At 41.5% G+C, this 14,190-nt stretch overlaps 1 pseudogene; it reads left to right on the forward strand.

Annotated features, from left to right (window-relative positions):
- Positions 1-203: 203 nt before the first annotated feature.
- Positions 204-677, forward strand: LOC138071581 (glycine cleavage system H protein, mitochondrial pseudogene; annotated as a pseudogene).
- Positions 678-14,190: the final 13,513 nt, after the last annotated feature.

Here is a 14,190-nt window from a genome sequence, read left to right on the forward strand (position 1 = left end):
CAATTCATTCTCCATGCTGTAGCCAAAGTGGCATTTTCTGAAATAAATATGTTCACATCCTCCCCACCACCACCACACACAAGGACCCAAAGGACAGTCTAATGGATTGCCATCGCCCTTAAGATAACTTCAAAACTCCCTAACAGCCCCCGCCGGCCGGGGTGCTCTAGGTGCCGCGCGGAGACCCTCTGCATCCGTGGAACATGGCGCTGTGCGTGGTGCGGAGCGTGTGGGCCGCGGTCGGCAGCCTGTGCGCCATCTCGGCACCCAGCGCGCCCTGCTCGCTGCGGCCCTGGGAACTGCGGGCGAGTGCCGTCTGGGCACTGCGCACCGGCCCTGCTCTGCTGTCGGTGCGGAAATTCACAGAAAAAGACGAATGGGTAACCACAGAAAATGGTGTTGGAACAGTGGGAATCAGCAATTTTGCACAGGAAGCTTTGGGAGATGTTGTTTACTGTAGTCTGCCTGAAGTTGGGACAAAGTTGAACAAACAAGAGGAGTTTGGTGCTTTGGAAAGTGTGAAAGCTGCTAGCGAACTCTATTCTCCTCTATCAGAAGTAACTGAAATTAATAAAGCTCTAGCAGAAAATCCAGGACTTGTCAACAAGTCTTGTTATAAAGATGGTTGGCTGATCAAGATGACATTCAGTAACCCTTCAGAACTAGATGAAAATTGAAAGTAAAGTCGCTCAGTCCTGCCAGACTCTTAGCAACCCCATGGACTGCAGCCTACCAGGCTCCTCCATCCAGGGGATTTTCCAGGCAAGAGTACTGGAGTGGGTTGCCATTGCCTTCTCCATAATCTAGCATAGTTATCTTAAATTAGTGGTGGATAGATATTTTAAAAACAACTTTTAGGGAAAGAAGCTACTTGTAACAATGTTTCCTGAAGAAAATACCCCTTAACTTTCTAATGACTTCAGATAAACACTGCATCTTTTCCACAGCATCCTGTGATTTTTAGGCTAGGCTCCAGTTATAATATTCAGAATTCCTGAAATTATCTCTGGTAAAACTAATTACAAAAATTATGTAATTCAAGGATAACATGGTTATCTTAAACCTTATATGACACTGTAACTTGCTTACAGCTATCCTTGAATTTGGGTCAAAATTATCTTCCCACTAGAAATAACTGCCAGTGGAGAAAAGTTTGTTAGTTGTATAGTGTTTAGTGAAGAGTAGTACTATCTTAATTTTGCTGTGTTTGCTGGTGCTATTTTTATACAGTGAAGCAACAGCCTTGCAGGAGAATAAACAATTTAATAATAAAATATTCAACTTCTTAAAAAAAACACACACACACACACTCCCTAACACAGACTAGAGAAAGTAGTGTGTGAATTTCCACAGCATGAAACCAGAACCGTTTCCCACTATTCCTTTCTAGAAACTTCCTGCTACCCCCACTGGCCTTCTCTTAGTTCCTTTCACTCAACTTGCTCCCTCTCACCCCAAGGCCATGTTCTACCTGCCTGGATGCTCCCGATCCTTTTTCCTAACCGCTCCCCATTCTGCAGTTCTCAGCTCAAACCTTAGTTCCCCAAAGAACTTTTCCTTGACTGATCATTTCTGAATGTTCTCAAATTGTCACATACCTATCCTGTACTGCATATATCACAGTGGCTGTTTTTATTTCTTTGTGTGATTATAGGATTAGTGTCTACATCCCCTACCTGACTATGAGCTCTGTAACAGTAAGGAACTTGTCTTTGATCACGGCTACCTGAGCAGCAGGTAGTATGTGTCTGGCATGTAATAAATGTTCGACAAATTGCTAGACTCAATGAATGAAAGAATGACTAAATCTCACTTGCTGTACAGAGGATCAAATGGAAGAAAAAATAAACTGAAACCATAAGACTGCAGATAACATTGTAAAATGGCCTGGGCCTTGAAACTGTTATGAGGCTGTGGAAGCAAAAGTTCTTAGACCAAAATCGTGTTTAAAGGAAAATAAGACAGAAAAAAATATGGACTTTAAGCTAATAGAAAAAGCAGGAAGGAAGGGGGAGAATTATTGAATCCAGAGTCAAGACAAGGCAATTAAACAGGATTTTTTAAAGTTAGGTGGTGTATGTGTGTACACTTCATAGTCTTTAAACTTAAAAACACACCCAAGTTATTTTTGACAGGAAAAGAAAAATCTGGAAAAAAGGAGAGTTCCTGGAATAGGAGAGATACCAACGCCCACCTGGCCTTCTGCACTGCCAGCCTCATTTCCAGGCAGTTGATCCTTGTTTCTATTTTCCCCCTTTCTTTGTTTTTCATTAAGACTGCTAGAATGACCCAGCTCTGAACTTGATGCTATTACCTTCAGAACTCAGTATTTCTGAATCAAGGCCCTCTCCTCCCCATCCCTCATGCTCTTGATCTGCCTCATCTCTGCTATTTAGTGTCCTAAAAGTAGCTGCCATTTGGTCCTTGCCCAGCCTTTCTGTTCACTCCTCACTAACCACACCTGGTTCAGGCCTGCTTCGTGGTCTAGCTGAGAGATTTTCAAGCCATAGGACAGACCCAGCAGTGAATTTAGTGGGTCAAGATGAGACTAGTTTTTAGTGGAATGAAATAGAATGGAAAAATAAATATCACAGTGCATTGTACATAGGAAGGTGTGTCGTGTTAAACTTTCTAAATTCAGTCATGTCTGTATGTATTAAAAATGTTTGATAGCTACTGTGATTTAGTGCTGCTTCAGCATGCTAGACTCTATAGTGTTTGGTGTATGAATCAGACAAGCAATTTTCCCCCAGGAAGTTTTGTTCAGTAGTTTAGCCTTAATGTAAATAACTCTGATATAAGACAGATAGTAATAAATATCATAAGGCAGCCATAAATAAAGCTTACAGGTAATGATAATAACTTAGTGTCTATAATAAAAATGCTATTTATAATGTTTATTGAGCACATTTGTGCCAGGCAATGTGCTAAGCACTTTATGGGCCTTAGCTCATTTGGTCCTCTTAACAACACTATGAACTAGGCCCTATTCTCACCCTCATGTTATAGAAGTAAAAATGGAGGCTCAGAGACATGATGCAACTTGTCCTGGTTCCCACAGTTAGTTACATGGCTGAACCATGACTGAACAGCAGTGTCACTCGAGTTCAACAGCCATGTTTTTATGCCACTAAATGCTACCATCTTTGTAATCCAACAAATTGCCTTTCCCCCATTGTTCTAATAATACCTATTAATAACATTTCTATTTCTACCACCTCTAATAATACCAATAAAATATGCATGGTAGCCCCTTCCTATTATTGAATGGTTATAGCTAAATTTTTGGACCACAGCGAAGTCCCCTTTCTACTTATCAGTTGGAAAATAATTGATCTCTCACTAAAAGAGAGCTTCTCTTATCATAACCCCCTAATTACAAAACAAAAACAAAGAAGGAGGGAGGGGATCATTATGTGGTAGGTCCTTGGTTGCCTCACAGAATTGACTTTTACTGTCTCTGAGTCCATAAACATGAGCAGGTATACATTAATACTTTTCCTAAAGGCAATCAACTAATTCCTGCATAAATATTCTTTTACCTCCAGGGAGTTCACAGTAAATGTAAATGGTGCTTAAACTATTAAATGGTAACACGCTTAGTTCCATTAAATCTTCTCAGGAAAAATTTGTACCGAGGGAGGGTCTGTTAACATCCACATGCCTACCTGAATGTCTGCCAGGGGTGTATATGGTACCCAAAGAAACACTGGGCAAGCCTTCGCCAGAGCATAGCCTGAGTGTGAATGCTGCTACGTGGGGCACCTGCTGCCAGGGCTAGAAATCCAGTCATAGGGGCACTCAAGTGCTGAATTCGAGAGGTCATAGTGGATGGGGCTCTTGAAAAACAAACTGGCTGAGACATATGAAGAAGAAAAGGGAGAAGGAGGCAAGGATTACAACTTGAATTATCCTTGTATAATACTCTTTTTTTCAAAATGCTTTCAGATCATTGTAATTTTTAATTATTAAATATTGGATACGTTTAAAGAATTCTCTTTAATGTAGATGTAAATTAGAAAGCATCCTCACAACACCGGGGAACCTACTCTCTAGCAGAGATGCTGGAAGTCTGGTTTTGGAGTCTGTATTTGGGGAAAATCTGTTATTTGGTTTTGGTTTTGATCTAGATCCTTGGAAGGCTGAATAGACAATGCTCACATCAACACCATTTTTGTTTTTCTGTACTTGCACATGACCAAGGTTCAGTATTTGGAAGTATTATGAGTATCAAAACATTATTTCAAACATAGGTAGGCATTCTAGATGATATGTGCACTGACAATTCCCTTACTATTGTAAGAACAAAATACTGCACTATAAATAATAGTTATATAAATGAGCTGCTAAGTTTATGTACAATGATTATGAACATCAAATAATTAAACAGGGGAATAGATAAAGAATATGAATATTAAAAAGTATGTTGATTAGTCTATGAAGAAAATTATACACTTTTTGAACTAATGAATGCTATAAAAATAATTCAAGGTCAAGCAGTATAGGTTTAATCATATAATTCTAATATTTTTGAATTGTTTGGTGTAATTATATTTCTAACATGAAACAAAATAATCTTCAAGGACTAAATTTTATTTTCAGGTATCTAACTCCATTCAGGCCATAAGCCTTTCAAGAAAAAGTTCTGTTTGAGAATGCTTTACATTTTCTGAGTTTGAATTAACAATGGCATATCAACATTATCACCTCAAAATTTCATAAGAAAAAATTCCCAAATCATCTGTGACAAAGCATCTTCAATCCTCCAGGTAAAAGTGAATATAAAGAGTATGTGCTCAGTCACTCAGTCATGTCTCTTTGTGACCCCATGGACTATAGCCCGCCAGGTTCCTCTGTCCATGGAATTTTCCAGGCAAGAATACTGGAGTGGGTTGCCATTTCCTTCTCCAGGGGATCTTCCTGACCCAGGGATTGAATTCACATCTCTTGCATCTCCTCCATTTGCAGGTGGGTTCTTTACCACTAGTGCCACCTGGGAAGCCAGAAAAGAGTATAGTAAAGAAGAAAATACTAAACAAAGTTGAGTCACCTTAAAAATGTCTTTGCACTGATCTTGGTGGACAGTGATATCTATTTAGTTTCACAAATGTGCAGCTCAGTGTTCACAGAAGTTGACAGTGTTTAAAAAAAAAGTTCTGGTTCTGGATGTAAAAATACATTTTTCATTCTAAAATGATAACTAATGGACATATAGCAAGAATTAATTTTTAAAATGAAATTGCAGGTTTTTTCTTATATCTCACAAGTTCATTCTAAACTGGTGATATTTGGTTTGGGCTGAATATTGGTATTACACTAGGCCCTTCAGCATTTTGTAATTGTCAATCTCATTTTTTATTCATTGCTTCACTACATATTGGCTCAATGGTCAAGAAACCTCCTGTAATACAATACAATGTAGGAGACGCAGGTTCGATTTCTGGGTTGGGAAGATCCTCTGGAGAAGGAAAAGGCAATCCACTCCATATTCTTGCCTGGAGAATCCCATGGACAGAGGAGCCTGGTGAGCTATAGTCCATGGGGTTGTAAAGAGTCAGACATGATGTAGCGACTAAACAACAAAACCATATACTGCTTAGCTTTGCTTATAAACAAACTTTCTGTAGATGATATTAATCAGTCCTTTTGCTTTTTCACTCGATATTATCTTCATGAGATTTGTTTTCTTTGCTGTATCATACTCTAATTTACACAAATGTTTCAATTTATTGATCCATCTTTTCAATGGATATTGAGGTTGTTTCTCTTTCTCTTTTCTTTTACTATATTGGTAAAGCTTCTCTGAATATTCCAGTGCATACCTCTTTATGTACATGTGCAAGAATTGTAGAGTATATGACTAAGAGTTGAACTGCTGGGTCATAAGTAATGTGGTGGTTTTTTTTGACCACACCTCCCAGCTTGCAGGATCTTAGTTCCCTGACTAGGGGTCTAGCACGGGTCCCTGCAGTGGAAGCAGAGTTCTAACCACTGGACCACAGGGAATTCCCAGAGGATGTGCATCTTTAGTAGACAATGGCAATGCTTTTTCCAAAGTGGTAGCATTTGTGCTTCAACCACAGCATCCATCTCTATTCTTTCCCTGTGACTTTACAGCAATTTTGTGATACTACTAAGGCTCACAGAGAGAAAGAACAAGGGGATTGTGAAAAGAGAATTATTACAAATGTCAGCAAATCCTCTACTAATTTCCTTTTAGATGAGTTGCTTAACCTTTGGAGGGCTTCCCAGGTGGCACAATAGTAAAGAATCTGCCTACCAATGCAGGAGACTTAGGAGGCCCAGGTTTGATCCTTGGGTTGGAAAGATCCCCTGGAGGAGGACATGGCAACTCACTCCAGTATTCTTACCTGGAAAACCCCATCAACAGAGGACCCTGGCGGGCTAGTCTATGGGGTAGCAAAGAGTCACACAACTGAGCATGCACGCAGGCAACCTTTCTGGGTGTCATTTTATTCACTTCTTAAACGAAGTTTTGGACAAGGAGAAATTTCTTTCAGTTCTAAAACTCTTTTATTTCCATTTTGCAGTTGGAAATACTGAGACACGGAACGATAACCTGCTTTGCCTAAATTCATATAGCACATCATTGGGGCTCAAGTTCCTCACGTGGAAAAAGGGGGTAGACTATCCCAATCTTACGTATCACAGCCTATTTTATGTGCCTGGACTGAGAGTCCATGGTTTCAGGGCCAACATTAACCACCATTTATTAATAGATCCATTAGTGAAAGTCGCTCAGTCGTGTCCGACTCTTTGAGACTTCATGAACTATACAGTTCATGGAATTCTCCAGGCCAGAATACTGGAGTGGGTATTCCAGGGGATCTTCCCAACCCAGGGAATGAACCCAGGTCTCCCACATTGAAGGCAAATTCTTTACCAGCTGAGCCACCAGGGAAGCCCAATAAATAGATCTATAATAGACTATACACATTAATGAAATAACATACTATGTGCAAGGCAGGCATCATAGATACCAATGATGTCCTCTGTCCAGAGGACATGTCCTCTGTTTTGGAGGAGATCATAAGATAACAGAAGAAATACATGGGTAAACCAGGATGTATCAGTCTACCGTGAGACAAGTGAGGTGATAGAGATGTGCCCACATCACAGCAGGAGGGGTGGAAAGGAGAACCAGGGAACTCTTATGGAAATAAATGAAAGCCCCATGAGGGCCTGGACCAGCACTTTTGCCTGCCTAGTATCTAGCACTTGGTGGCTCAGATGGGAAAGAGTCTGCCTGCAGCGTGGGAGACCCGAGTTTGATGCCTGGGTCGGAAAGATCCTCTGCAGAAGGAAACGGCAACCCACTCCAGTATCCTTACTGTGATATTGAATGGTTTGCCTTGGAAATGAACAGAGATCGTTCTGTCATTTTTGAGATTGCATCCAAAAGTACTGCATTTCAGACTCTTTTGTTCACTATGATGGCTACTCCATTGCTTTTAAGGGATTCTTGCCCACAGTAATAGATATAATGGTCATCTGAGTTAAACTCACCCATTCGAGTCCATTTTAGTTCACTGATTCCTAAAACGTCTATGTTCACTCTTGCCATCTCCTGTTTGACCACTTCCAATTTGCCTTGAAACGTGGAAGTAACATTCCAGGTTCCTATGCAATATTGCTCTTTACAGCAACAGAATTTACTTCCATCACCAGTCACATCCACAACTGGGTGTTGTTTTTGCTTTGGCTTCATCTCTTCATTCTTTCTGGAGTTATTTCTCCACTGATCTCCAATAGCATATTGGGCACCTACTGACCTGGAGAATTCATCTTTCAGTGTCCTATCTTTTTCCCTTTTCATACTGTCCATGGTGTTCTCAAGGCAAGAATACTGATGTGTACGCCCCGACCAGTAATGCTGAAGAAGCTGAAGTTGAATGGTTTTATGAAGATCTATAATACCTTCTAGAACTAACACTCAAAAAAGATGTCCTTTTCATTATAGGGGATTGGAATGCAAAAGTAGGAAATCAAGAAACACCTGGAGTAACAGGCAAGTTTGGCCTTGGAGTACAAAATGAAGCAGGGCGAAGACTAACAGAGTTTTGCCAAAAGAATGCACTGGTCATGGCAAACACCCTCTTCCAACAACACAAGAGAAGACTCTACACATGGACATCACCAGATGGTCAACACCGAAATCAGATTGATTATATTCTTTGTGGCCAAAGATGGAGAAGCTCTATACAGTAGGCAAAAACAAGACTGGGAGCTGACTGTGGCTCAGATCATGAACTCCTTATTGCCAAATTCAGACTGAAATTGAAGAAAGTAGTAAAACCACTAGACCATTCAGGTATGACCTAAATCAAATCCCTTACAATTATACAGTGGAAGTGACAAATAGATTCAAGGGATTAGATCTGACAGACAGAGTGCTTGATGAACTATGGACGGAGGTTCATGACATTGTGCGGGAGGCAGTGATCAAGATCATCCCCATGGAAAAGAAATGTAAAAAGGCAAAATGGTTGTCTGAGGAAGCCTTACAAATAGCTGAGAAAAGAGAAGCTAAAGGCAAAGGAGAAAAGGAAAGAAATACCCATTTGAATGCAGAGGTCCAAAGAATAGCAAGGAGAGATAAGAAAGCCTTTCTCAGTGATCAATGCAAAGAAACAGAGGAAAACAACAGAGTGGGAAAGACTAGCAATCTTTCCAAGAAAATCAGAGATACTAAGGGAACATTTCATGAAAAGATGGGGACCATAAAGTACAAAAATGGTATGGACCTAACAGAAGCAGAAGAGATTAAGAAGAGGTGGCAAGAATACATGGAAGAACTGTACAAAAAAGATCTTCATGACCCTGATAATCATGATGGTGTGATCTCTCACCTAGAGCCAGACATCCTGGAATGTGAAGTCAAGTGGGCCTTAGGGAAACATCACTACGAACGAAGTCAGTGGAGGTGATGAAATTTCAGTTGAGCTATTTCAAATCCTAAAAGATGATGCTGTGAAAGTGCTGCACTCAATATGCCAACAAGTTTGGAAAACTCAGCAGTGGCCGCTAGACTGGAAAAGGTCAGTTTTCATTCCAATCCCAAAGAAAGGCAATGACAAAGAATGCTCAAACTATTGCACAATTGCACTCATCATCTCACACGCTAGCAAAGTAATGCTCAAAATTCTCCAAGCCAGGCTTCAACAGTATGTGAACCGTGAACTTCTAGATGTTCAAGCTGGATTGAGAAAAGGCAGAGGAACCAGAGATCAAATTGCCAACATCCGCTGGATCATGGAAAAAGTAAGAGTTACACAAAAACATCTATTTCTGCTTTATTGATTATGCCAAAGCCTTTGACTGTGTGGATCACAATCAACTGTGGAAAATTCTGAAAGAGATGGGAATACCAGACCACCTGACCTGCCTCCTGAGAAATCTGTATGCAGGTCAAGAAGCAACAGTTAGAACTGGACATGGAACAACAGACTGGTTCCAAATCAGGAAAGGAGTACGTCAAGGCTGTATATTGTCACACTGCTTATTTACCTTATATGCAGAGTACATCATGAGAAACGCTGGGCTGGAAGAAGCACAAGCTGGAATCAAGATTGCCGGGAGAAACATCAACAACCTCAGATATCCAGATGACACCACCGTTATGGCATAAAGTGAAGAAGGACTAACAAGCCTCTTGATGAAAGTGAAAGAGTAAAAAAGTTGGTTTAAAACTCAACATTCAGAAAACGAAGATCGTGGTATCTGGTCCCATCACTTTATGGCAAATAAATGCGGAAACAGTGGAAACAGTGGAAGACTTTATTTTGGGGGGCTCCAAAATCACTGCAGATGGTGCTTACAGTCATGAAATTAAAAGACGCTTGCTCCTTGGAAGGAAAGCTATGATCAACCTAGACAACATATTAAAAAGCAGAGACATTACTTTGCCAACAAAAGTCTGTCTAGTCAAGGCTATCCAGGTTTTCCAGTGGTCATGTATGGATGTGAGAGGTGGACTATAAAGAAAGCTAAACGCTGAAGAATTGATGCTTTTGAACTGTGGTGTTGGAGAAGACTCTTGAGAGTCCCTTGGACTGCAAGGAGATCCAACCCGTCTCTCCTAAGAGAGAAGGAAATCAGTCCTAAGTATTCATTGGAAGGACTGATGCTGAAGCTGATGCAATGGCCACCTGATGCGAAGAACTGAGTCACTAGAAAAGCCCCTAATGCTGGGAAAGATTGAAGGCGGGAGGAGAAGGGGACAACAGAGGATGAGATGGTTGGATGGCATCACTGACTCGATGGACATGAGTCTGAATAAGCTCCCAGAGCTGGTAATGGACAGGGAAGCCTGCAGTCCATGGGGTCTCAAAGAGTTGGACATGACAGAGCAACTCAACTGACTGACTGATACAGTATCCTTCCCTGGAAAATTCCATGGATGGAGGAGCCTGGTGGGTTATTGTCCATGGAGTCACAAAGAGTCAGACATTACTGAGCAACTTCACTTTCACTTTCAGTATCTAGCACAGAAGCTGTCACAGGATAGTCCCTCAATAAATGTTTATGAACTGAATGAAGACTAACAATACCTTATCATCCTGAAACATGTTTACAGTTCACAAAATGCTGCTGTATACATTATCTTCATTGATTTTATCAGGTCCTTTTGGTATAATCAAAACAGATGGGGTTGAGAAACAGTCCCTCCATTGGCAAGTATCAGAAGAGATTAAGGAAAACCTGATAAAGTCATTGTTATTTTAATGATATGAATTGGAGCCTCTTAGCAGGCAGTTTCTACACAGGAACTACCTGTTAAGTAGGGAAGGTTAAATTTGCAATGGAAAAAAAAATCCCTCTCAAATACAGTGTCCTTCATCACACCTTCCTGGGAAAACAACTGTCTCCCATCAAATGCATGAGGCATTCTCTTCCATATTTCTGTCCTGCCTGTTTGGCCTTTATATGCTCAAGAAATCAGAAAACAGACGTAGGGTGAATTACTGTGAAAAATCAATGCCTGTCATTTTCTATTTTTATCATGACAATGAATGCTGGATTGTTGCATCTGAGCACAAGAATGGGAATTGTTCATATAGAAGAAATCAAACATGAAACAAAGGGCCACTCTGTGAGAAGGACGGGCTTGAGTATTTCTGAACTAGAACCACTGCCTGAGACAGCCCCTCAGTTTTCCATTCCTACCTTCTTTTTCAGCAAAGTTGAACTGCTGCCTGGGAGCTATATTTCTTTTTATAATTGTTCTTGATCTTCATATCGACCCAAACAGGGTCTCTGGGAAAGGGTAGAAGCTGTGAATGTCTGCTGCTTTCCCAATCTAAATAGTTCTTGGGTTATCTCTTAGCACCTTGTGGGCCTCCCTCCTGATCCTTATCACAGATTAGCTCACCCAGGGGTGAGGGTCTAAAATCAGCATATGAAGTGAAAAGAGTAGAATCGAAATTTCCATTATCAACCACTTAAATCTCCCAGAAAGTGCTATATGGGTGGTTTGCATATACTACCCCATCCCTCCTCCCAGCCGCCGCCCTGACCTCAGACGCAGGGTAGCTCCTCTTGGCCGTTCCTGCGCTGTCGCATGCTGGCACTCTAGGCCGCTGCCCCTGACCTCAGACGTGGGGTAGTTCCTCTCAGCCACGCTTAGTGAGCTGGCTCACAGCCGCCTGTGCTTAGTGAGCCCTTTAAGGGTCTAGATCTGATAGATAAAGTGCCTGATGACTATGGAATGAAGTTCGTGACATTGTACAGGAGACAGGGATCAAGACCATCCCCATGGAAAAGAAATGCAAAAAAGCAAAATGGCTGTCTGGGGAGGCCTTACAAATAGTTGTGAAGACAAGAGACGCAAAAAGCAAAGGAGAAAAGGAAAGATATAAGCATCTGAATGCACAGTTCCAAAGAATAGCAAGAAGAGATAAGAAAGCCTTCTTCAGCGATCAATGCAAAGAAATAGAGGAAAACAACAGAATGGGAAAGACTAGAGATCTTTTTAAGAAAATTAGAGATACCAAGGGAACATTTCATGTAAAGATGGGCTCAATAAAGGACAGAAATGGTCTGGACCTAACAGAAGCAGAAGATATTAAGAAGAGGTGGCAAGAATACACGGAAGAACTGTACAAAAAAGATCTTCATGACCCAGATAATCATGATGACGTGATCACTAATCTAGAGCCAGACATCTTGGAACGTGAAGTCGAGGGGGCCTTAGAAAGCATCACTACAAACAAAGCTAGTGGAGGTGATGGAATTCCAGTTGAGCTGTTTCAAATCCTGAAAGATGATGCTGTGAAGGTGCTACACTCAATATGTCAGCAAGTTTGGAAAACTCAGCAGTGGCCACAGGACTGGAAAAGCTCAGTTTTCATTCCAATTCCAAAGAAAGGCAATGCCAAAGAATGCTCAAACTACCGCACAATTGCATTCATCTCACATGCTAGTAAAGTAATGCTCAAAATTCTCCAAGCCAGACTTCAGCAATACGTGAACCGTGAACTTCCAGATGTTCAAGCTGGTTTTAGAAAAGGCAGAGGAACCAGAGATGAGAGTTCCAGAAAAACATCTATTTCTGCTTTATTGATTATGCCAAAGCCTTTGACTGTGTGGATCACAATAAACTGTGGAAAATTCTGAAAGAGATGGGAATACCAGACCACCTGACCTGCTTCCTGAGAAATCTGTATGCAGGTCAGGAAGCAACAGTTAGAACTGGACATGGAACAACAGACTGGTTCCAAACAGGAAAAGGAGTACATCAAGGCTGTATATTGTCACCCTGCTTATTTAACTTATACGCAGAGTACATCATGAGAAACGCTGGGCTGGAAGAAGCACAAGCTGGAATCAAGATTGCCGGGAGAAATATCAATAACCTCAGATATGCAGATGACACCACCCTTATGGCAGAAAGTGAAGAGGAACTAAAAAGCTTCTTGATGAAAGTGAAAGAGGAGAGTGAAAAAGTTGGCTTAAAACTCAACATTCAGAAAACGAAGATCATGGCATCCGGTCCCATCACTTCATGGGAAATAGATGGGGAAACAGTAGAAACAGTGTCAGACTTTATTTTTGGGGGCTCCAAAATCACTGCAGATGGTAACTGCAGCCATGAAATTAAAAGACGCTTACTCCTTGGAAGAAAAGTTATGACCAGCCTAGATAGCATATTCAAAAGCAGAGACATTACTTTGCCGACTAAGGTCCATCTAATCAAGGCTATGGTTTTTCCTGTGGTCATGTATGGATGTGAGAGTTGGACTGTGAAGAAGGCTGAGCGCCGAAGAATTGATGCTTTTGAACTGTGGTGTTGGAGAAGACTCTTGAGAGTCCCTTGGACTGCAAGGAGATCCAACCAGTCCATTCTGAAGGAGATCAGCCCTGGGATTTCTTTGGAAGGAATGATGCTAAAGCTGAAGCTCCAGTACTTTGGCCACCTCATGTGAAGAGTCGACTCATTGGAAAAGACCCTGATGCTGGGAGGGATTGGGGGCAGGAGGAGAAGGGGATGACTGAGGATGAGATGGCTGGATGGCATCACAGACTCGATGGACGTGAGTCTGAGTGTACTCCGGGAGATGGTGATGGACAGGGAGGCCTGGCGTGCTGCGATTCATGGGGTCGCAAAGATTCGGACACGACTGAGCGACTGAACTGAACTGAACTGAACCCTATTCCTGGGTTGGGAAGATCCCCTGAAGGAGGAAATGGTAACTCACTCCAGTATTCTTGCCTGGGGAGTCCCATGGACAGAGGAGCCTGGCGGGCTACAGTCCATAGGGTCGCAAAGAATCAAACACAGCTTAGCAACTAAACAACAATATATATGAATAAATGTATTATGTGCATAGGAATATCCTATATGTGACAATATGTAGGCAAAATATATCTCAGTATTTTAATCACATAAAAAGGAGAATGCTCAGAACAGAAACCACAGAAGTGCACCAATGCCATAGCTCTGTTTCTTGGCAGAATTATGTAATGCTTATCATTCCCAGTGGGGCTTCCCTGGTGGCTCAGAGGGTAAAGCATGTGCCTGCAATGCAGGAGACCTGGGTTCAATCCCTGGGTCAGGAAGATCCCCTGGAGAAAGGAAATGGCAACCCACTCCAGTACTCTTGCCTGGAAATTCCCATGGACAGAGAAGCCTGGTAGGCTACAGTCCATGGGATCGCAAAGAGTCGGATA

Source organism: Capricornis sumatraensis, chromosome X (genome assembly GCF_032405125.1).
Source record: "Capricornis sumatraensis isolate serow.1 chromosome X, serow.2, whole genome shotgun sequence".
NCBI lineage: Eukaryota > Metazoa > Chordata > Mammalia > Artiodactyla > Bovidae > Capricornis > Capricornis sumatraensis.